We start from the raw sequence: 25,933 nt of genomic DNA, 5'->3' as shown, positions 1-25,933 counted from the left end.
ATCATTACCGAAGTGAATTTCTTAAGCTTAATGCAAGTTTTTAACAAAAAATGAATACCTTTCTGCATTACATTCCTGCTTATGTATGTCTTTGTGGAATAACCCTTCTTAGGTTGCCACTCATCATTTTGGGGGATTGCAAGACTTCAGAGAGATGAGCTGTGCCTTAGAAATTGTGGCCTGAGTCCTACATATCCAGTGGGGTACTCAGGCAGCTATACAGAGATGATATTGTCCTTTAACTCTGCTCCCCCTCAGGATGACTGGGGTCAGGTTGGAAATACAATAGTAAGGCTAAATAACTACCATTCAATTTTAATAGCCTTCATGCCAACATATTCTTAAATTCTAATAAGGTCCTATTTCTTCCCCCAGGAAATGCTTTGGAAAACTAATGCCATTTCATTTTTTACAGTGGTGGCATAGCTTGCAACTTTCTTGGAGCTGCCAATTTAGAGCCCTAAAAAATTCAGGAATTATAAAGCATGTGCTAATTTTTTTCTTTCTACAACCATTACTATGAAAATCGACTTTAAAAGAATTTTGGAAGGAAAGTCACTTTAACCTTCTATAATACTTGAATTCATCTAATTCAATAAATATTTGTTCATGTCTACTGAATATATGCAAAGCACTGTGCAAGGTGGAGAAAATACAAAGACAAAAACAAAGCCATTTATTTCCTAAAGGTCATTCTACTTGGGGAATACACTGTGTACACAGACAAGTAACTGTAGAACCTGTGTGTTGATTAAAGACAGATGGACCAAGTGGAATTTCAGAGACATATCAAAAACATTCTAGCTTATGTTCCTACCAACAGTCTCTCTGGGAACATCAAAATCTGGCTTGTTTTAGTACTGCAATAAAACAAAATTAATACATCTAAGAAATGGAGAAGGGAGAGAACAGACCAGAAATTGGGGCAAAGTAGGAGAGAGTAGTCCAGCTTAACTACCCTCTACAACGATTTCAATAAAAATATAAAAGTAATCATCTGAAGTAGTGGGTGAGAAGTCCAATGAAAAATTATAGTGTCATCTTTCCAGTCCAAGATCACAAATTCTACCTACAGGAAAAGTGGCCAGCTCAGAAACTGTCAGTGAATCATGGATTCAGAGTAGGGTTAGGCTGGCAACATCATTAGTCTGATCTCAAGGAAGAATCACAGCCTCAAGAACTAGATTCAAAATAAGCACAAGTAGGCAACAGCTATACTTAGTAGATTGTAGACTCAGTCCTCGTGCTCAGAAGAGGGCTATAGCTCGGCTTAACTGACTTTAGACCAGGATTATGGAATTCGCTCTAGTATTCAGAACAGGGGCAATCATCACAACCTCAGATCAGGAGAAGCAAATTATTCCTGGGACTCAAAAGCAGCCAGCTTTGTTGCTGTGGATCCATAGAATCTTCCAGCTAGCTGAGAATGGAAAAGGATCAACAGTTGTTTTAGGAGCTCTGTTTAGGGACAAGTCTGATTCTGTTTTCTAGATCCAAACCAGAGCCCCAAACCTGAAAATCTGAGGTGAGAAATTGTCATAATCTGTCCTTGATCTGTTCACATAGAACCTGCTAAAAGACTGTATCTTCCTAGCTCCCAATTTCCCTGCGATGTTTGAAGAACATTACTCAATACCAGGAAAATGAAGCAGCAAGACAGACCATAGATAAGACAGGAGAATATCATATGGTATTATTAGAAGGGCACAGAATATGACCTTCTAACAACAACAACAAAAACAACCTCAATATGCTAAATAAGACTAGAAGAATGAGCAAATAAAATAAAATAAAATAAAATGACCATACCAGGAATACTCAAGACAGAAACCTAGAAAAGGAGAATAACTTCTAAGAAACTACAAACTTAACTTGGACACAAGATCAATGAAATGGTAGGTTTAATACTGTAAAAAATGTAATTGTATCATAAATGAGAATGTGACAAGGAAAGACTTAGAAAAATGAGAATTTTAAAGGAAAGATTTTGAAAGATATATAATATAAAAAATAGCTTAGCACAAGAAAAAAAATTATCCAAGGAACAGATTCTTAGAAAATTAGAATGAGCCAAATGTTAATGACTCCATAAACCAACAAAAATATTCTCAAACAACTGAACAGAAAGGAAGAAAATGTAAGCTATCTCTATTAAAAACAACTGACTGGAAAACAGATAAAGAAGAAACATTTTTAAAAATAGAATACTTGAAAACTTAAGATATCATATTTCAAGAAATTGTGAAAGAAAATGACTCAGACATATTATAACAAGAATGGAAAGTGAAAATACAAAGAATTCACCAGTCATTTCTTGAAAGAAATTGCAAAATTAAAACTCCCAGGAATGTCATAACCAAAATGCAGTGCTTCTAGATCAATTAAAAATAGCATAAACTTCCACAAAGAAAGAGTTCAAGTACTAAGAAAACAGAGTCATATCATAAAATATTTAACATGTTACTATTCAAAAAAGAACATGGAACATGATATTACAAAAGATAAAAACTTACAACCAAGAATAATTTACCTAGCAAAACCCAGAGGAAAAAATAGTCCTTTAAAGAAATAGAAGAATTCAAAATATTCCTGATTAAAAGTAGAACACTGGAATACATATATGGGTATCAAAGGAAACCTGAAAATCTGTGTACAAGGACCAATCAAAGGGAGTGTAAAAGAATGAAATGTTAACGTTCTAATTGTGGAGGGAGTTGGGTAATGATACAAGAATATCTTCATGTTCTTCTTCATGTTCATCTTCATCCTGATGTAATGCCATCGGGAATCCTGGAGAGAATTAAATAAGAGAGCACCTGGGATTGGGTTTGTTACATTTTGTAATCTTAAGAGAAGAAAGACAATAGAGTTTGAAAGGGATATACTAGTAAAGAACAGGATAGAAAGATGAAGTAGCTAATTTTCTCATATAATCAGTGTAGAAGTAAGAAAACATGAGGAATGGGTGGGAAGATAATTCACCATGAGAGCCTTTGGGGTATCCTTTCACTTAATGACTTCATTAGCTCCCATTGATTTCAATGACTATCTCTATGTTGATGATACTCAGGTTCTGCTCATCCAGGTCTACCTACCTTCTCTGCTTCCACATTAACATCTCCAACTGTTTATTATATATCTCAACCTGGATGTCTTATGAACCTTATTGCTAGGATCCATTAGGCCATGATGCCTTGACAAAGTCACTCATGGTAGCTAAGGGGGACACAGAGTGACCCTTGGCAAGATGTGACTACCCACTCAATCCCATTTGCATGACCTCTTTCATGAATATCCCTTACTTATGGAATTGACATGATTACTATTCCCCCTAGCCTCAGAAGGAATAATACAAGAGCAAAATACTTTTACTCTATTTCTCCAGAACATCACCAAAAAATCAGACCCTCAAACCCAAGCCAAAAGACTACCATGGGCTAACTTTTACTTAGGTACCTCAAAGATATGATTGTTGAATTGTCTTTAAGAACTTCTGATTGATTATTTCTTTTTATTAAAAGTAATAAGTAAATTTCCTTTATTTTAAACTCAAAAACTTCTCACAGGGTAATGAGAAAATTAATCCACCTGTGACAAAATCATTTATCTTGTGTGAAACCTTTATTCCGTCAAGAATCTGTAGTCACAATACAAGAATATAGAATGTTAATCAAGTGATTTGTTAAAAGTTAACATATCACTTTTCTAATTATCTCTATTTAGATGTGTGTTAGGTAGTGTATCTGTGTGCCAAGAAAATGGGTATAAAAATAAACATAAAGCCTGGGGATGGTGGAGCAGCTATTAGATGCAAAGCATGCCCATGGCGGTAAATATAAAGTTGTCTTCCGTTTGTTATTTTCTTGACTGATCATTCACCACCTGTCAGGAACCCCTGGAGTCGCAAGTGAGACTGGACCTTGCCCGTGGCACCTTATTTCCTAAACATATTTGAAACTGAACTCATTATTTTTCCCTCAAAACTCTCCCCTTCCCCCTTCTCAACTTTCTGATTACTATCAAGAATACCACCAGCCTCCTAATCAACCAAGTTTGCAATCTAGGCTTACAAGCATCCTTAACTTCTCAATCTCACCCTTTCCATATCTCTAATATGGTGCCAAATCCTGTTGATTTTACTGCTATAATATCTTTCATATATGGCCCCTTCTTTCCTCTGACACTGCCACCAACCTGGTTTTGGTCCTCAACACCTCATGCTTGGACTATTTTAATTGCTTACTGGTCTTCCTACTTTGTCTCTCCCCATTTAAATCCATTCTCCACCAGCTATCAAATTAATCTTCCTACAGTACATATTTGTCCAAGTCACTCCCTGTGCATAAATATGACCAACTTTAGTGGTTCTTTTCCCCTTGCAAATTAAAAAAAATCAGTCTTCTAGCCTTCAGACTCCTTCACAATCCAGACCTTTCCTACCTGTCTCTTACACCTTGATCCCCCCCTTTTCTTATACCTTAATCCCCCTGTTGTAGGTATTCTGTGATCCAAAGACATTGGCCTTGTAGCATCTCACTGTAATATCCATCATCAGTGTCTAGGCATTTTTACTTAGCTGTTCCTTATGCCTATGATATGCTCCCTCCTTATCTCAGCTTTCTGGCTTCCATCATTTACCCTGTATGCATGTATTGCACAATCATTTTCATGTTGTCTCTTTCATTATACTGTTAGCTTCTTAAGAGCAGGGACAATCTTTTTCTTTTCTTTGTCTCCTCAGCAGTTACTGGGGTGTTTGGCACAGAGTAGATCCTTACTAGAAACTCATTGTCTTCCCCCTTTTTCTGTGGGTGTTGCTTAAATGCTTTCAATTCCCCCTTGTTGTCAGAAAGCTATTCTCCTCCCAATAAGGCTACACACTTTGCCACTGGACATACTAGTACCTAGTCTTCTGCAAGGGTGCCATCGCTTTGTGATACACTGCAGAAAGGTCCTGTGCCTGCCCCTACTTCCCTCTGGACACCCTCACTATGACCTACATCTGCCACTACTGCTGGGACCCCATCTGGGCCCACTGTACCCTGGCCAGTACCATCTGGACCCACATATGTTCCTAATGTTCATTCTGCCAGAATCAACTGAGTTGCTATTGTGCTGCCTCTGCTGGGCCCTGACTTTGTCTATCTTCTTCCTCAATGCAAAGTATTCCTGCTGACCTATCCTACCAATGCCCTCCCTCCACCCTCAACCCCCCACCAGTGCTGGCTGCAGAACCATGAGTGTTGTTATTGAGGGGGCTGCATTGTTCTCCTCTGCTAGGGCCAGGTGCTCCTGGTCACAGTGTCCATTGCCTGTGGCTGATACACCATAATGGATGAGGTCAGAAACCACCCCACAGGATGGTTCACTTAACTCCAAAGGATGCATCCCGACTATCCCAGTTCTTTTGCGATATATTTTGTTATTATGGCAGAGTCTGATTATGCCAGGCGTGCTTTCCTGTCAGTGGTCCTCCTCTGCAAAGCAGGAAATCCCTCTTGCTGCCAGTCCTCCTCCGGGAGGCCAGAGGAGCCTGACATCTTGAACTCAGAAGGCAAGAAGAGGGATGTCAAGCTCAGGATGGCTTAAAGATGCTCAGGGAAAGACGCAAAACAAAACGGACACAAACAAGACTCCTCTCAGTCAGTACTTGTATACAATGTGTCCTGAGCAAGTAGCAACCATTTTTGCTAGTCTTGGGAAAGAAGCTACCGATACCGACAGGGAGACTTACAGTTTAGAATTTACAAGCAGGAAAATATAATATTTTTAAACTGAAGCAGCCCTCCCACCTGACCAGCAAATTAATTGGAGGTGTAATCAGGCCACTCGTCCATAACTCTCTTGCAGAAAAGTCTCTAGCCCCCTGTGGAGTATAAAGCAGGGCTCTTTCAAGTTCCTCCTGTGAAAGCTGGCAACAAATAACCCCAACAAAGACCATATAGCACAATTCTAATTGACCTCTCAAAAGATCATTTTTTGGAAAAAGGTTTCAGAAAGTTCCTTCAGAATAGTTGCTAGACAATCCAAGCATTCCCTATCTATGCCTTAGTTTACTTTTTCTGATTTTGGGGAACTCTGAGGTTTTACCTCTCATTAGCTGGCTTTATCTATAGAGTCTTTTGTAAATAAAACAAAACAAAAATCAGAAGTAACAATTTCCTCCCAATTCACAGAAAAAAAGACTCCTAAAGGTGGGAAGAGCCTTCTTTTAGAATTCCTTTCCTAAGGCAACGAGATTAATTGAAGATGTCAAATGTCTCTCCTTGTCTCTGGAAGCCTCTCCCATTATATCACACCCTCCTTCCAAGGATGGGGACCTTCAGCTAGGGAGACTGATGCTCTACCTACTAAGCCAAATCTTAGTCTATAGTTAGTCTGAGATCAGTGAAGTAGGACTTTCCGCCAGGGAGGAACTCTCAAGTGATAAGGTCAAACCTGGGGTTTCTGTCTCCAAGCTAAATAAACTGGGGATCATCACATCTTTCCAAGCTACAAGTTTGGGGACCTCTAGATTCCACGTTGACAGTAGGTAGGCATTAAACGAGCAAAGAAGTATTTATTAAGTGTCTACTATGTACCGGGCAATATGCTAAGTCATGGGGATATAAAGCAAAACATAGGGAAAAACTAGATAATAGAAAAAAGTCTCTTTTCTCAAGGAGCTTACAGCTTAATGGATGGGAGATACGATCAATTATTTACAAGCAAATGTACACAGGATAAATTGGAGATAATCTCAGGAGAAAGGCATTAAGATTAAGAAGAAGGGAGAAAAAAATTCTTACAGAACACAAGATTTTAACTGAGATCTGAAGGAAGTCAGCAAGCAAAGATCAGTAGAGAGAGAGTTCCAGGCATCAATATTCAATCTGTGAGTGATTTTCCAAACTGCGTCTATTTCTTTTTTCTGTCTTTGTGGTCTCTTGTACTTTCCAATAACAAAAATCTATTTTGTCTCTCCTCCTTTTGACCTTCAACCAAATACTCCTCTCCGAGAAGTACATCTGACTGAAGAGATAAGAAGTGACAGATCAGAAGTGATGTGTAGAACCTGAAACTTAAGACTAGTATATAACCTTCTCCACCTCTAATTGGTTGATGAAAAATAGTATGCAGATAAGTAGAACTGCAAATTTCTCTCCTCTCATTGACTTGGACCAAATAAATATTTAGGATAATTGAGCATTCCTGGCCTAGGTTCTGATTAGCTAGCTGCCATGTATGGATTGTAACTAGCCAGTGGTGAACAAGGGGAGGGACATATTACCTCTAGGACCAGGATAAAAGAAGGGCTGTGAGCAGATATTCTTTGTGCTTACTAAATGTAACTCTCCTAACACACTGACTTGTGAGCTCCCATTCTCATGAGAATGGAATAAAAGACTTGATACCTGGAAGAGCTTCTACCATGCTGCTGTTTTTCCCATTCAGTAGGGAGTTGGTGGCTTGCCTAGGGGAGGTTATGAAAAATTTAATGAGAATGATGCTGAGTTTCTTTAATAAAATACAAAGAGGAATGAATAAAGATAATTGAATGGTTGAAGAATAATTGCTATTTGACAGGCAGAATAAAAAGCTATTGTCCCCTCTACAATGCAAACAATACCTGTGTATATTTTTTGATGATGCTATGTCATCAATAATGAGAGAAATCACCTGTACAGATTTATTTTCTGTTTAAAACTCATTACAATGAGATAAAAAACCACTTTTAGCCCTTCTCCTAAAACACATATATAAACTTGTTATCTAAAATTCTCCTTAGTGATAGCTTTTATTCTAATGGAGTTTCACCTGTATTAATATTGAATTTTGAATGGTCATGGTCTGACTGATGGTCATGACTGATTTTTTTATATTTTTAAAGATAGCATTACTTTATCTCCAACTCAAAGGGTTTAAAAAATCCAACAAAAGACTGAGAATTTCTCAATTTTTTAAATCATTTCATTTACCTCTTCAAGAGACTTTGGCAGAACTCTCTACCAAGGAGGGGGAAATGGAAGAATAATTCTTATACTATGACTTGAAATTGGGTGGACAATATATAGAATAGATTGATAAACTCATACATGCTACAAGTGGACAATAAAACTGTTCTAAAAGTGAAGAGGAAGAAATGAGCAAGGTAGATGGTCTTTGGGAATTCTCAAAATTTGATCAAAAATTCAATGAATTCACCACAAATCTGGGATCTTTTCATAATGAATTTTTCAAAACTAAGTTAAGATGGTTCTCAGATTAGACACAGCCTCAAAGGTTTTCCAGGTTACATTCTATTATTGACTTTGCTTTGACAAATTCTGGTTCACTTCCATGCTAGATTTTTCATTATTAGTTCAGGGATTTTCTGGATACAATTGGGGAAATACCTCACATGGTTATTCTATAAGTAAATATACATTGGATAGGCACTAAAGATGGAAAATCAGATGGTCCTAGATTTAATGAAGAGCAGGCTCGTGGACTGGATGAATTTGAAACATTTTACAGTATGCTCAATTAACTCAAGATACCTCCTTGTATAACAGTCCATCTTTTAAATAACAATATTTTCCCAGTGGTCGAATATATAGCTACAAAGAGTGGAACAGAATAATCTCAGAAGAATTGATGCTGAATCATTCAAAAAGCAATGAAATGATACTTTTAAGTGTGATGCAGCATATCAATGACAGTTTTTGTTCCAGAATCAGTATAAAAGTTATAGCTAAAGATAAAGATGACTGGAAAGGAAGATGGGCAAGGGATAACAATATATGGACAATTAATATGCTATCTATAAAACATTAAAAGAACTAGAAGTTTTCTAAAACTTTGGGTAGATTAGCTGGTAGAAAATGTATGTAAAGACATGAATAGATATGCCACATATCATGTTTGGGAAGTCTTGTGCACCAGTGGAGAGAACATCTATACCAGTGAGATCAACTGAAATGTTGTTGTTTTTCCCATCTGCAACACAGTTGTCTCATCCTGGATTTTTCCTCGTAGCAGACACCATTATAAGACTAGATGGAAATAAAAGATTTCATGCAAAATGCAAATTAAACTAAAAGCACTTTTCAGAAGGTGAGAGCCTTTAGAGGGATGTGGAAGAAAAGTAGTATGCTTATCAGGTGAGAATGCTTGCCCACCTTTGGCCAGAATACCTTGAGGCCCAATTTAATTCATTACTAGACATAGATCTTCAGCTTTATTGATGTTCTATAATTCTTCTTCTCATCTATATAGTTGTAGGAAGCTCTGACCTTTCAAATTAAACTTCAGAAAGTGTCTCCTCACCTTAGTTACCCTCCAGCCAAAATTACACTAATCTGTTAAACTACCACAGTTAAGAGAATGAAACATTGATGCAAAGACAGTTTGCATTTTAGTCATATTCTTTTCCAGTTATGTTTGTATTCATGGTTCAAAAGATGGCAAATGCAAACTTTACAGCAGCCTGACAGTGAGATTCTTTGCCAGTAGCAAAATAGTTCAAGTGAGTTGTAAAATCTGCATGGTCAAATTGAATTCTGAGAAACTTTTGACTGTCTCCTGGAGGCTATGATTAATTTCATTAGGGGAAAAAATGGCACCAAGTTATTCTGTCAGTCATAATGTCTAATTTTATTAAAATGTTTCAGAAAGTTGTAAGAATCTAAAACCAAGTGCACCACGAGTTGTCGAGTATACTAATGGATGACAGTGGGACACAAATCACATATAAACATTTGACTGGATGCACAAAAGTTGGATTTCAGCAGTCCTTAAAAATGCATTTGGACCTCCCTCAAGTAGAGGCCAGACACTTATAGTCATGACTCAAGAGCAAATTCTTCCAAAGATCCTCTTTCTAGCAAGGTTTTCGCAACACAGCAATATAGCCCGTAAGTGAACCTCAAAGCATTACAGGGCTGCCTGAGGGGAAGCTCTGGAGCGACTTTAAACTTGAGAATGGATATTGTATAACTATGCAACATCAAATCACATCAAAGATTAGTAATCATCTACTTCCTTGTTTTAATTTCCATATTGTTTATGTGTTCCTAGTCAAAATATCTGGGGTCTGGACATCTGGATAGATAGGCTTGATTTACTCTAGGTGCATATGTATCATACTCCAGCACTCTCAAACCCTACATATGTTCACGATACTCTTATTCTCATAAAAATATGGCCGAAGATCATTATCAGCACAGGAAAACTAGGAAGCTCTGTTTAACTGGTGTATTAGGTACAATAATAAATATAAATAATAAAAATACATTCATGCACGTTTGATAGAGGCATTTTTAGAAGGTACTTTACAAAGAAATTTTCTTATAAATAATCATATGAGCGAGGGAAGCTATCATCGTTTTCAGATAAAGAATCTCAAGTTCAAGAAAGGGTAAGTGATTGCCCCAGGTCAGATGGCTGTCATTTGCACTGAGGCAGTCTATGGGTCCAGTTCTTATGCCAACATATGCTGCCATTTCTTATAAATTGTGAGACAGTGAAAACGTCCTAAAAACTATAAATAAAGCACAATAAAGATGTAAAGTATTGTATTATCTTTAAAGATCTAGAAGAAAGAAATGCATAGAGTATGTTATAAAGTGTTTGTTCCCAAACCAGCATTTTCTATCTCCTGGGATCTTGTATTCAATTTAGGAAGATTAGTTGTTTGGATGTGTCAAGTATGTGGCCACTCTGAGACATGAGCTATGAGAGGAAGGGGAGGGATGGGGACAGAAGGCGGGACTGAGCAGCAGCTCACATCATCCTGTGACAGGCATCGGAATGAGTAATACTGGCCCCATTCCATCATCAAACTGCTTTGAAAACTAAATATATCATAAAGGATTTTGTACACATGGTCTTCGGTAATTTAAAAGCATTTCTTGGGGAAATAAAAGTACAGAAACATATATTTGTTTCTCAGGATCAAAGTACAGCACTGTGAGGGGGGAAGATGCAGTAACCTTGGATTCTTCATGGAGAATAGACCATTCCTTAATGGCAAATATAGAGAGTAGGGCAAGTGCTTTAAGATTTCCGTACTCTAATAAAGGAACATGTCTTTCCATTGTAAAGTGAAAGCCTGCCCTAAAACAACTAATTGTACCCTAAGTCCGGTTATACTTTAGATTAAATTACTATCCTGCCCTGATGCATATCAGGTCACTAAAGTGAGTAGTCCACAATATGATTAGTAGCCTTATTTTTGACCCCATAATTAATTCCAGTACATTGATGTGAGTGAGAAAGGCAGCATGATGTAGCAGATCGAGAGCTGACTTTGTAGTCAGGAACACGTGGGCTTGATGCCTCCCTTTGGACAAATACAGAATGTGGGATCTTAGGAATATGACATAACTTCTCAGTGCCACAGATAACTTCTCAGATTGTAAAGTGTGCATCGGATACTGATTGTCATTGTCAACCTGAAAAAAATACAGGACTTCCGAAGTAGTTATAGTAATGGTCTTTTATTGAGGTGGAAAGATCAATGTGGGAAGCCACACAGAACCTCTGATCTGGAACTTCCACTGAATTACAGATTTTGGAGAAGGGGAAGGGCTTATGTCCTGCCACTCACTGAGGAACTACACTGACTAGGAGAGGCTTAGATGCAAGAGTCAAAAGCCAAGGTACCAGGGAATATCTTAGATACAAAAGGAGAAACTAAGGAACAAAAAAGATGTTTAAGACTAGATTTTATCTGTCAATCCTGTCTAAAGTAACCCAAGGAGGGACTTGAGGGTTTATGGTTCTGGTCTGGGAAAAGAGGTCAGTAAAGAGATTTCTTAAAGACAGACTGACAGGGACAAGGCTGAATTTGGAGTTTCATAAAACCAGGTTGTGAGTATCAAAAGAGAAAATTTCTCCTAAGAAGTCAATAGTGTTCTGTTTTTAAAAAGTCAATGTATAAATATTTTTAATGTAATGGAAATTTCAAAACGGAGCAATTGTATGGCAGAAATAGTATGCTTTGACTATCCTGGGCTAGGAGGTCAACTTTTGGTCACAACTGATATAGGATATTAAGACTTAAACCTTTGGCATCGCTTGCATGAGGAATAAAATATCCAACCTTGAGAGTTGATGATCCTATAGCTGAGAAGAATTGCCCAATACTTTGCCAGGTGACTTATTTTTCTAGCCTGGAACAAATACAGAGGGAAGGGAAATATGCATATATAAATCACTGATTGTATCATTTTAAAATATTCTATTGTTAAGTAATTCATTTATGTTGATTTAAAAAATAATTTATGATTACCTCACTGAATTCCAATCCCAGATCTGAATCATTGGACTGGTAAACTAGGTCCCAAACAAATTGGGAGAAAAAGAAAATGAGAAACCCAAAACAAAATGAAGTAAGTGAATTCTTCCGTGGAATTATGGGATTTAGGAGAGAGTCTCTATCAAATTTTCTTTTGGCCATAGCTATTCCTATCTGAAAATTCATTAGAAATTCTGGTTTCATGGGCAAACATACACAAAAGTGTAAAAATGGCAAGCCAAACTTTGGCTGAAACATATTTGTTTTTCTGTTTTTTTTTCAAATATGTATAAACAACATTTTCCTCCCTAGAACATAGAAACTTTAAAAAATTGGAAAAAAGCTGAAGAGATAAAAGACAATTTTGGCCAAAGGGAGATATAGCTAAATATAATCTTGAAAGAGAGGGAATGTTAGAAAGCAGCTCCCACTCCTAAACAGTAAGAAGAGAAATTAGAAGCTTTTACAGATATATACAAGAATCATCTTAGAGGCTTTTTTCTGATAATAGGAGAAAAAACATGAAACACTCCATTCCATTTTTAGGGACCTTTTCTGCAAAAAACAAAAGAAGTAGGAGATGAAGCACATATCAAACTTTTATAAGGACTGTGAACACAATATGTTGGTTCAAAGCTCTGTAAAATCAAATTGGTTCATAGGAATCTTGAGAGCTAAAAGCCATCCATACCAGGATCAAAATACATTCTGGACAAGCATATGCTGGGACAATCTTCATCCTCCTAGACATTTCACTAGCATTGGGTTTAAAAATTCTTTCAAAGGCATCATGTGTCATTTTCCATAGCAGATCACTGCCTCTCTGGGTAATCACTCATTTCTGAGTTTGTTGCAGAACTGCTAGGCTGTTATTTAATATGATTGCTTTTTACAAGGAATGGATATCCATGGTAAAAATGAATCCATGGTCTCCACTGCAGCAAAATCTATTAAATAATTGGAGAGCACAGTGAGTGTCTTTGATGTGAGAGGAAGAAATTCAATAAGCAGTCTCATCAGGCTGTCTAACAAAGCAGAAATCAGGACTGTAGGCAGGAATGGACTGACATCACAGGTCAAGTAGAGTTTATGGATCTGTATACCTGAGAAAGCAGGGAGAATTGAGCCACGAGAAGCTGGTGGAGTGTTTTAATCACCTCAGGGGATGTCTGTACTTTATTTGCGTTGCTTTCTTATGGGCAAAATGGTACAAGAACTTTTAGCTTAAGAAATATAGCAGAGTTCTAGGAATAAGAGGCACAAATGGTTCTTATCCCTAGGCCAGGGGTGGGAGAATCTGGGGGTGGGGGCAGAAAGAGAGAGGGGGGCAGGAAAGAATCCTCAGCTAGTTAAGAGCTTTCTAAATTAGTTAAATATTTGTTATATGCCCATTAACAGAAGGTCAACAATATAAAATGGCCAAAAGTTGGTTGCTACACTCAAGAATCTTATACTATATTATGAGAGATGATAGGTAAATACGCATAATAATATAAGAGAAATGTGTTTGATGATAAGCACAAACTCAGTGCTCAAGAATGCAGAGGATCGACTCTAGCTAGAGGGACCAGGGAAAGAAAATATTGTGGAAGAAGCACCATTTGATCTGGGCCTTGCAAGGTAGATAGAAAAAAAGCATTCTAGGCAGAGGCAGTGGGGGGAGTAAAGGTGCTGAGAGCACTGTGAGTTTGGGGTCCTTGGGGAGAGAGAAAGCTATTCAGCACTATGGACAGTGCTGAAGGTAAAGGAAGGGCCACAGAGGAAGTGGGTGTAGGGGGAGTGCTGGGAGGCAGGCTGCAGCCAGATTTGGGAGGGCTGGGAATTCCAGGCTTCAGAGTTTGAACTTTATTCTCCCTTGGAAGCTTTTAAGCAGAAGATTAAGGAGATCAAAGCTGAGCATTAGCACAATTAATCTGGTAACCCTGTGTGTCAGATGGAGACAGCCCAGAGGGAGAAAGTCAAAGTGAAGAAGCTATTGAAATGGCCCAGGTGTGAGGTGATAAGAGCCTTAACTGGGGCAGAGGCAGTGAGAGTGAAAAGAAGGGTTAGAGGAGACTGACAGCCAAGAAGCAGGGATTCCAGGCCCTTCTTGGTCACTAATTTAATGTATGACCTTTCTGAAGTCCCTTGACCTTATAGACCTCCATCTCTTTCTTTATAGAATGCATGGGGTTGAACTGAACAACCTCTAAGGTTATTCCAAATTTTAAAATTCTATGATTTTTGTTTTGATTGTTCACTTACTTGATCATTTTTTAAAATACAAAAATGCTAACAAAGTTGGGCTAGAGTTCTTAGAAAGGAATTTTATGAAGCTTATGTTTATATGGACTTTAAGGTTTAAAAAACTCTACTACTCTTTCATGAAGATAGTATAAAATATCATCAGTCCCATATAGCAGATGAAGAAATTATTGTATAAGGAAGCAAAGTGACTTATCTATGGTCAGAGAGTAAATAAGCAACAGGTCTTCTTACTTCCCTGAGGCTCCTTCAAAAAAAGAGGCATCATGGAAATTGGGAAGAGTTCTGAGGTTGAGGTCAAGAAGTATCAAGTATTCAAGTGCTGACAAATACTTCCTAGCTTTATTGTCAAGTCACTTACTGTCTCTGTGCCTTAGTTCCCTCATCCCTAAAATGATGGCATCTAAGATCTCTGCAAGTTCTAAATCAACAATTCTACATTTTCACCCCATCTCATATTCCCCCTTGAGAAAAAAAACACCAAGATCCTGATATATACAGAAGTTTAACGGTTGTAAAGCTCTTATATCACAATAGCCTGGAAACTAGCATCGTCATCATCATCATCATCATTATTCTTAATCCCATCATACAGATGAATCTCAAGAAGTTGAATAACTCCTTTGAAAGTGTGCAGAAAAATATTAAAATCATATTTCATACCTATATTTATATGTGCCCAAAGCATTTCCCTCTTTCCTCACAGTAGTGCAAATGTCAGTATTTCCATATTATAGATGAGAAAATCTAAGCTCAGTGAGATGTGTCCAAGGTCACGCAGCTATTAAGTATCAGAGGTGTGATTTGTTTGACCCCAGTTCTGGTGGTCCTTCTATTAAGCCACATTGCTTGTACATTTATTGTTTGGGGGTTTTTTGTTATTATTATTTTAAAATGTGTGCTGGCAGTAGTGTGACAGTCAATTTAGCTGGATCATCCCAAAGTATTTATAAAGACAAATGGAAAAAATACAACAATTAGATGTGAAATGGAATAGATTTGCCAGCATTTCTATAGAAATTTAGACTCATCATTAGTGACAGTAGAGCCATTGCATTTAGAGTAACACTTCCACACTCAGAGAGCTGTATAAGGAGAGTTTTGTTCATTTCTAGGAACCAGGGCATTGGTAAACAGGATGGTAAAGGGCCTTAAGCTCAAGCCATAATAAGGGTTGAAGAAATTGGAAATTTTTAACTTGGAGAAGAAAAGACTTAAGGAGGACGTGACAGCTCAAAATTATAAATTATAATAAATATATAAAATGGCATATGTACTTGCATAGAATACAAATATATTTGTATATCATAACCCCAAAATACAAAATGCAATTATAAAAATAATCCATGAAAAAGGTGACATAAGTTTAAAAGTTTTGGGGGAGCCTTTTTTTCAAGGTCTAATGATGAACTATAAGATTTTTTTAAGTGAAAATGGATTGACAGTATTATTAACAAAAAAGAAGGAAAAGAAAAGAAAGACATTAACAGCTACCAACTAGTATGTCCCCTTTCCTATATCTATGAAAAATCTTTAGGAGAATGTTCTTTAAGTATCTGAAGGACTATCACTAGGAAGAAAGACTAGTCTTTTTCTACTGGATCCCTACACAAATTTGAAGTAAAAAGTGAAAGATTCCAAAAGACAGGGTTTGCTTTAATATAAGGAAAAGCCCTCAAATTACCATAGTCATGTTAAAAAAGGCTGCCTCAGGACATAATTGGTTTCCCTCCCACTAGAATTTTTCAAGCAAAAGCTGAATGAACCAATGGAAAACACACTTGAGGGGATGGAGTGCGGTGTAACACTTCTGTGGTCCCATCTGATATTTTGTACAGTGGAAATAAGGCAACAATAGAAAATTAGCAAAAGCAATAGAACCTGAAAAAAAGTTTTTTAAAAGACCATTCTTAATGTGACATGTTTAAAAAGTGCTTGGTAATCCATTTTAAGGTCTCATAAAGTAGTAAGTTTCAAAAAGAAATTAAAACATTACATATAGCATAATTAATCATAAAAAAGAAAACTCAACCAGTGTTTTGATTTTCTTGAATTTATGAAAATCTTTATTAGGCTGGTCTATATTAATGGCAATAATATCTTTGATGAAAGCATGGAAAGAGAACTAAGTTTTTGCAATTAAAAAAGACTACTTCTTCATAGGCACATTGCTGAAATTGAATGAGATTTGTATGGAATATGAGATCACAGTGTTTACTGTGTGATGGTTATAAAGAAGCATTTGTCTTTATAGACACCTTTATAGACACTTTGAGAGGTGTTTTTCACCTATGGTCCATGAACTTGCTTTTCAAATATTCTGATTAGTGCATTAAATGTTAGTGGAAGTTCTGAGAAGGGGTCCATTGGCTTCATTAGACTATAAGAGGTCTATGACATCAAGCAAGGATAAGAACCTCTAAAATAAAATAATCTTTACCCTTAAAAGTTGTCCTCTAACAAGACAAGGGTTAGGCAGGGGTTGGAGTAGGAAGGGAGGAACACTACAACTTCTGAAGATAATCAATGATCAATAGCAGGAACAGAGCCTGGGGAGAAAGTAGCACAGCCCTCCTGTACATATCTGATATTTGGAGAAAAGGTCTGTACACTGATGTTTGAGTAAAAAAGTTTTGCTAAAGAACTGAGTATTATTGCCTGTTTAAGGAGAAGCACACTTGTGGGGACTTGTGAGCTTACAGTTAGAAGAATAGCCATTATCCCCAAACCCTGGGACAGTCATTGATTTAGGACCTAAACAGCCAGGGAAAGCATGAGCTGGACAAGTGAGCTCTGAGGGGCTGTTGTATAAATAATGCCAAGATTATGGACAATTCATTGTGCCTTGGATATGAAATGCAGATAAACAATAAGGCAAAAAAACCTCACTACAGAACTGAAATAAAGCAATGTGGACTAGGAGGCATTTAAGAAATTGTACAGCACATGTAATGGTGTCAGGGTGCTCCATCTTGCAAAAGTCAGCTTTAAAAAATACTATTATTCTTTCAGGTATGCTTTATGGTTGTGATCATGAAATATCATTCATGATTTAGGAGGATAAAAATTATAGGTAACTCAATTGAATACAGAGTCTATATAAAATTGCAAATCTTGGGATCATAAATTAATATTGGAAGGGACATTGGAGGCCATCTAGTCCAATATCATGAGGAAACTGTAATCTAGAGCTATTAAATGACTTACCTGAAGTTGCAGTTTAATATATCAACAAGGATGGGAAGAACTGGACAAGAATGTAGGGCAATGATGTAGTGAGAGAAAGTATGAATAAATAGAAGGCTGGAGTGTTCCATTGGTATTCACAAAATATAAAATCTAAAGGAAGACTTCCATTGTTCCTTTAATCCTCTATAGAGAAGAACATCAACAAGAATTACATAGTACTAGGTTTAAAGGGGTGTTGTTAGTTGAGTCTGACTCAGGTTAGTATTCTGGTAGTTTATGTTCCATATTCAAACAAAATGAGGTACCCATAGATCACTGAAAAATTGACAAGGGCAACTAGTTGTACAATGGATAGGGTGCCAAGCCTGAAGTCCGTAAGACCTGAGACAGCTTCAGAGACACTTAGTAGTTTTATGGCCATTGGCAAGTAACTTACCCTTGTTTGCCTCAGTTTCTTCAACTCTAAAATGAACTAGAAAATAAAATGGCAAATCACTCCAGTATCTTTGTCAAGAAAACCTCAAATGAAAAATTTTATATTATGTATCTCTTAGAAAGGTCTCCTTCTCAAATAGATAGAGAACCAAACCAAATTTATAAGAATACTAGTCATTACCCAATTGATAGAAGGTCAAAGGATATGAACAAACAGTTCTCAGATGAAAAAATTAAAACTATCTTGAGTCATATAAAAATGCTCTAAATCACTATTGATTAGAAAAATGCAAATTAAATAAGTCTGTGATAACACCTCATACCTATCAGATTAGCTAATATGATCAAAAAGGAAAATGGCAAAATTTGGAAGAGATGTAGAAAATTGAGACACTAATTATCTGTTGGTGGAGTTGTGAACCGATATAACCATTCTGGAGGGCAATTTCAAACCATGTCCAATGGACTATAGAACTGTGGTCCATAGAACTTTTTTCCATAACTAGGTCTACATTCTAAAGGGATCAAAAAAATGAGAAAAGATCTAAATACAAAAATACTTACAAGAGCTTCTTTTGTGGTGGTAAAGAATTAGAAACTGAGAGAATATCCATCATCTGGGGAAAGGCTGAAAAGGTTGTGGTATAAGATTGTAATGGAATACTATTGTGCCATAAAAAATGCTGAACAGGAAGGTTTCATTTTTTGCCCCTGTTTTGTTATATATCATCCTAAACAGCTTAATACCCAGTGGAATCATGATCTTGGTTTACACATTCCCTCCAATGATATATAGCATGATTCATCCATGTCCTCATATGAGTTTGCCTTAGGTATCCTTCCCAGCATTCTTATTTTCTTTTGATATCACAGCTATTTCAGCAGCATATATATGGTTCATATTAGCAGACCCATATTATTTTTTACTGCACCTTGTTGTTCATAATATTGTTCATACTGAAGAGGAGGAAATAATCACCTTCAAATTGTTCCCAAAACTGTCTGAGACATGATTTATGCTACTTGTGATGGATTTGAATTCTATTTTGGTTCTACTTATTAATTTATATATAATTTATATTACTATTGATCAATATTAAAGCTCTAGAATTCAAAATTTTGCCTATATATACATAAGACATACATTTGTATATTTATTTGAAGTTCTTGCCTGAGTCCTTGCCTTACTTGTAAATTAATTGAGATTATCAACTAAAGTATTCAATCTTGTTATCTATCTCAGTGAAAGAAAACTGACTTGTATGTTGACCACAAAGAAAAATAAAAGACCTGAGATAGTAGTTTTGAATTGTCTTTGACAGTAGTCTATCTTTCTAATAGCAAAGATATTGAATTTTTGAATAACATTGTGATTTGATATGAGGATGCTTTCTTTCCATTTCTCTATCCCCATGAAGGCTGTGATATAAACATTTCCTTTGATCTCTGCTTCTCCTGCTGAATGATTTGCACTTGTGCATTAGTGGCAGTGTTTAATCTGGTCTATTGCACATCATAATTTCATAGTACACAAAGCGACCAAATGAACTAAATAGGAGCTAACAAGACTAAATTTGCCAGTGGAAGATGTCTTGACTTTGTCAAGTTACTAAGGTTCCATTTAGTAGAGTAAAGTGGTCATTTTCTCAGTGGTACTCTGGTAATCTGAAAAAGATTAATGTTGCTTCCAGAGGTAGATAACAAAAAACTCAGGAATGGCTTAACATCCTGAGAGCATCCATCTGGCTGAATGTTTGGTAAATTTTTTAGAGTTTTCTCCACAAAAATGCATCAGTGAAAAATCCCAGAGAATAATTAAATATAAACTTTTGGAGAAACTACCTCGGTTTGAAACTCAAGATCTCATAAAATAAAATTTAACATAAAATCTAAAGTTTGTTCCTGAGCAAAGTAATTGATGTGTGTAATGGATGGGGGGAAATGGAGCCACCAACTGCATTTATTTTGAGGCCAGAGTATGAGAGAGATGGAATAGAGTCAGAAGGTTGAGAGAGGGATAGATTGTTTCTCCCCTTTAAAACCCACACTAATTGTCTTCAAAGTTACAGACTATATTCCTTTAGATACTGGGTTGAATGTAAGATCCAAGACTGAACTGATTCTTTCTTGTTGAGGAGGAGGTGTAGCTTTTCTACCCAAGCTTCAGGTCCCTCTCCCTAGATATTATGAGGCAGGCACTTGATCTAAAGAAACAGCTATATATTCTTAAGGAACACTCATAAGATAGTATAAATAAAATTGTTGGGAAAGGCAATGGGAAAGTGAGATGTAGGAAGTCCCTAAGAGACTAACAACTGACCCCTCCCCAAAATCCTGAATAGTCAGGCTGACTGCCTGACCCCCCTGGGTTACTTGTGAGAGCTGTCCTGACTTCTATCTGTCCTATTTATAATATGAAGTTCACAAGGACCACTTTAGAAGGATAGAGAGGAAATCTTCCTTGGGTGGATGGCTTTATGATAAAGTCCTGTCCACTCATGTTGTCTTCCACTGGATTCAGGGGGTCTGCATTCACAGAAGGAGGATCAAGCTTAATAGCAATGGACTCGCTGGCAGCAGTGGAGGTGGCAGCACAGGGGCAGTGGTAGCAGCAGGGGCAGGTGCTGCTGCTGTCTGCTTCCACATGAGGCAAGTGCTCTGGAGTTCTGAATCTCACCTCCAGGGCCTGGGATTTCCAGGGGTAGTTCTGCTGTAGCATGCAGTGTTTTGCCCTAAGGCCCTGGAGGTGAGGGTCAGAGCTCAACAGTACCAGGCTAACTCAGGTCTCTGACAGGAAAGGGAAGTTAACCTGAAGGCAAAGCCCTGCAAGACAGAAACTAAGATAGAAATGACCATCAATGTGCATGACTCCCAGTCCTTGAGGGGGGGAATTAGTAAATAATAGCAAAAAAATCTCTTGACCATAGAAAATTTCTACAAAGAAAAAAAGAGAAAAAAACCAGAGGCAATGGGAGAGGATAAGAAACAAACACATGCAAACTCTTCAACAAAATGGAAACTGGTTGAAAGCTCTGGAGGAACTCAAAAAGGAGTTCAAGAGGCAAGCAAGACAGACAGAAGAAAAATGGGGGGAAAAGTGGAACAAAGAACTGAAAGTAATGCAAAAAGAAAATAACAGACTAAAAGGCAAAATTGGCCAAATGCAAAGAGAGACACAGAAATGAAATTAATTAATAAGCAGATTAACAACCAGAATTGACCTTTGTAAGAATAGTTTAAAAAGTTCAATGGTGAAAAGAGAGCCATGAAAAGCAGCACAGACCAAATTGAAAAGAAGAAGCAAAAGATCATGGATGAAAATCAGTCTTTAAAGACTAGAACTGGGCAAGTAGAAGCTAATGATTTCACAAGACATCATGAAATAATAAAACAAAATCAAAAGAATGAAAAAATAGAAGAAAACATGAAATTTCTCATTGAAAAAAAAAGAAGTGACATAGAAAACAGATCCAGGAGAGACAATTTGATAATTATTGTACTACCTGTAAGCCATGACCAAAAAAAAATCCTAGACATCATATTATAAGAAATTATCCAAGAAAACTGCCCTGATGTTCTTGAACAAGAGGGCAAAATAAACGTTGAAAGAATCCACTGATCACCCTACATTAAATCCCAAAATGACAACTCCCAGGAATATAGCCAAGTTCAAGAGCTTCCAGATCTAGGAGAAAACACTTCAAGTGGCCAGAAAAAAACAATTCAGATATCATGGAGTCCTAGTCAGGATTACACAGGATCTGGCAGCCTCTATACTGAAGGACCACAAGGCTTGGAATATGTTGTTTCAGAAGACAAAAGAACTGGATCTACAACCAAGAATCACGTGCCAATCAAAACTGATTATATACTTTCAGGAGAAAGTATGGGCATTTAATAAAATAGAAGATTTACAAGCATTCCTGAAGACCAGAATTAAACAGAAAATTTGATGTCCAAATACAAAATTCAAGAGAACAATAAAAATGTAAATAAGAAAGAGAAAAAAAATTAAGGATTCAATAAGGTCAAATTGATTATACTCCTACATGGAAAAATAGCTGTAACTCTTAAAAATTATTTTCATTATGATAACAGATAGAAGAAATATACATAGAAAAAAAGCATTATGAAAAAGAAATGAACATGACAAATTCTCATCAGAGTAGAGGTTTAAGGTTTTTAGATTGGGTTTGAACTGATTCAGGTTGTCACACTACATATTGGCTTGAAATAATACAATTAGAAAAGAAGAAAACAAAGGTGACAGGCTTCAGTGGAAATAACAGAATCTCAGAACTGGAAGACTCTAAAGGTCATGTCACCTAGTCCAACTTGCACCCCTGAATCAGAAGTTTTTCAGCAAACTCCCCAATAAATGACTTCTACGTACAGACCTCTAAAGCTTTTCCAAATACAGCTCAGAATTACAGAGGTGGCAAAGTAAGAAACGCTCTGAGCTTGCCAATCATCTTTCAGAGAGCAACAAAGTTTACTTTGCCTCAGAACAAATCCTGGAGTGGCAGAACCAACAGAAGGCAGGGTAAAGCCCTCTTGAGCCCAGAACAACATGGAGGGAAAGCAGAGAGCCCAGCTTGCTGGCATAGAAGGGTATGTTATACAGCACGAACTGCAGAGGAAAGAGAACATCCAGTCTCAGTCCAGCCTCAGCAGAGGGAGAAGTGATTCAGAACAGGTGTCAGTGGGAAGAATATGGTCCAGCACAGAGAACAGGTGTCAGTGGGAAGAATATGGTCCAGCACAGTCCAGCTTTCACAGAGACTGGTGCAACTCTGCTCTGGCAGCACTAGGAGGAACTCAACCCCAAAAAGTCTAGCCTAAGGGAGAAAGAACAGAACTCAGTGTGATCTAGTGCAAAAGGCATCTGAACAGAACAGCTGCAAACTTTCCAATAGCAGGCAAGTCAGGCTCCGTCTGCTGAGTGCTCAATTCGGGACAGAGTGAGCCAAGTCATTCCAGGCATTGGAATAGATCACAATAGGAGCTCAGGACAGTGTTCTCTCCACCTCAGGACTAGAGCTAAGCTTCAGCATATAGGAAAAGTCAGGGGGAAAGTCTCCCAAATGAGCAAAAGGCAGAGGAAAAAGCCAAAAGGTAGTTCAATCAACTTTGGGGAAAGCTCTGTTTTAGGGAATTTCTTCTTACCTATGAATATTTGCAACTGCAGCATAGATAATGGGTATGTAGAAATCTTGGAAAATAATATATGAAATAGCATGGGCTAGTAAAACTTAAAAGAAGATTTTATGATAGCTAGATACTAGATACATGCTAGACAAATAGGAGCTAGATGAGAGAAAGAGAAGAGTGAGAAAATGAGCTATAGCATTTAAGTGTGTAGAAGGTACTGGGTGCTATGCTTAGCAATGGGGGGGGGGGAGAATAGCAGCAAGAAAAACAGTCCCTGCTCTCAAGGAATTGATATTCTTATGGAGGAAGATGAAACATAAAGGGGAGGTGGCAGGGTGGCAGCACAGTATTTAAATGACCTTAAAGTGTGGTAGAAACCTGCATCTGAGCAAGATAGAGTGAAAACTCACTAATTGGAGCCCAAAGTAATTTCAAGGTCAGAGTCTAAAGTATATTTACAATCAAATTATGTTCAATATAGTCTTGTACCTTCTGAATTCAAATAAAAATGAAGCTATCTAGTGCCACAAGAAAAAACCTTTAAGTTTCAGATGTATGAAGTAGTTCAATGATTAGAAATATTTCTTGTGTTCAAGAACCAAGAAAATGAATATACATATATACAGTCAATATATGTATGTATAATAAAATTGTAAATAAAATCTATAAAGTTTAATTTAAATTTTTATTTTAAATTACATCATTTTCTACTTTGCTTAATGAGTTCATTGAATCATGTAATAGAAATCATTCTAGAGTAGAAAGAGATGATAGAGGTCATCTAGTTCAATCCCTACATGAATTAATTCCTTTTACAAAGTCCCTGATAGGTGGTCATGGAAATTCTGCTTGAATACCTCTAGTGACAGGAAATCACTACCTCAAGAGTCAGTTCATTCCACTTTTAGATGACTCTAGTTGTTATGAAGTCCTTTTCTTTTTCTGAGCTAGAATCTGCCTCCAGTAAATGGTATATTGGTCCTTATTCTCTGGACTGGGGACATAGAGAACAAATTTATGCTCTCTCCCATATGGCACCATTTCAAAAAATAATTGAGTCATACAGTTTGAGAGGGACTTGCCATCCTGTCTATACTGTCCTTCAGATAAGTTGATACAAATTATTAATACATTTTCCAAATGAGAATTTCTGCAAAGATTCCATAGAATTCTAATTTTCTGTCTTCTAAACTACCCCAAATCCAATAAGCAGCATCCTTTTTTTTTCAAACCCTTACCTTTAATTTTAGAATCAATACCCAGTATTGGTTCCAAGGCAGAAGAGTGGTAAGGGCTAGGCAATTGGGTTTAAGGGATTTTCCCAGGGTCACAAAGCCAGGAAGTGTCAGAGGCCAGATTTAAACCCAAGAACTCCTGTCTCTATGTCTAGTTCTCTATACACGAAACCACTTAACTGTCCCAAGGTCTATCCAATTTTTTTATAATAAACTTTTATTTTTTCCATACTGCATCAATAAAATTTTAATATTTGTTTTCTGATATTTTGCAATCCATGCTTTCTCTCTCCCTTGTATCCTCACACCTCCCCATGAAGGCAGGTAATATGATATAGGTTGTACACATCTTATCACATAATACATATTTCCATGTTTGTCACATTGTAAAAGAAGACATATATACTTACACTTGGAAAAAAAATTCCTGGAGGAAATAAAGAATGGTATTTTCCATTTGTATTCTTATTCCATCTGTTCCTTCTATGGCAGTGAATATTCTTTTTATGCCATGAGTATCTTGGAATGGTCCCAGATCCTTGCCTTGTTCATAATAGTTAAGTCATTCACAGTGTATCATCATACCTTATAGTTATTATCTTGTACAATCCCCTGATTCTGTTCCCTTCATTTTGCATCACGTCATATGAGTCTTTCCAAGTTTTGTTTTGATCATCTTATTTGCCATTTCTTATGGCACAACAGCATTCTGTCACAAGGAATACAGCTTGCTCAGTCATTCCCCAGTTGATTCCAGTTCATTGTCACCACACACAAAAGCTGCTATAAATATTTTTGCACAAGTAGGCGATTTCCCCTATCTTTAGTCTCTTTGGGATATAAACCTAGTATTAGTATTTCTAGGTCAAAGGACACACAGTTTGATGACCCTTTGGCCATAGTTCCATAGTACAACCTTTGAAAAAAGCATTCCTAGACTTTATTTTAAATATTTAGTAATGTAGTAATGAAGAAAAGCCATCCACATTCCCCCCACATTCACCATGACTGTTAGATTAATCTTCAGCATTCATTTCCCCAAAGAATTTCACCATTTACAACCCAACATATTTAGCTACTTTCTGATACCTCTCTATGTTCTAAGTGGATTTAAAAGAGAGAATTGGACTTGAATTTCTAGAGGGGGGGGTTTCCCTTCAAAATAAGTGTGCAAGAACAAGAGTCTGACCAGTGATGAGTACGTAGAGAACCATTGGAGATAATCACTACCTGCAAACAGATAGAAAAACCTGCCACCTGCTTATACAAATTTTCTAGGAGCCTTAGAATTTGCATGACTGTGCCTTAAAGAAATGTTCATAATTTTTCCTGTTCTGGATGAGAAATTTCAGAAGAGTAAGAATGTGTGCAGAGATGGGGGGGGGGGGAAGGAATCATGAGTTTCAAGACAAAAGGGGGA

The sequence above is a fragment of the Monodelphis domestica genome, chromosome 8 (assembly GCF_027887165.1).
Source record: "Monodelphis domestica isolate mMonDom1 chromosome 8, mMonDom1.pri, whole genome shotgun sequence".
Lineage (NCBI taxonomy): Eukaryota > Metazoa > Chordata > Mammalia > Didelphimorphia > Didelphidae > Monodelphis > Monodelphis domestica.
This window is presented reverse-complemented; position numbering follows the sequence as displayed.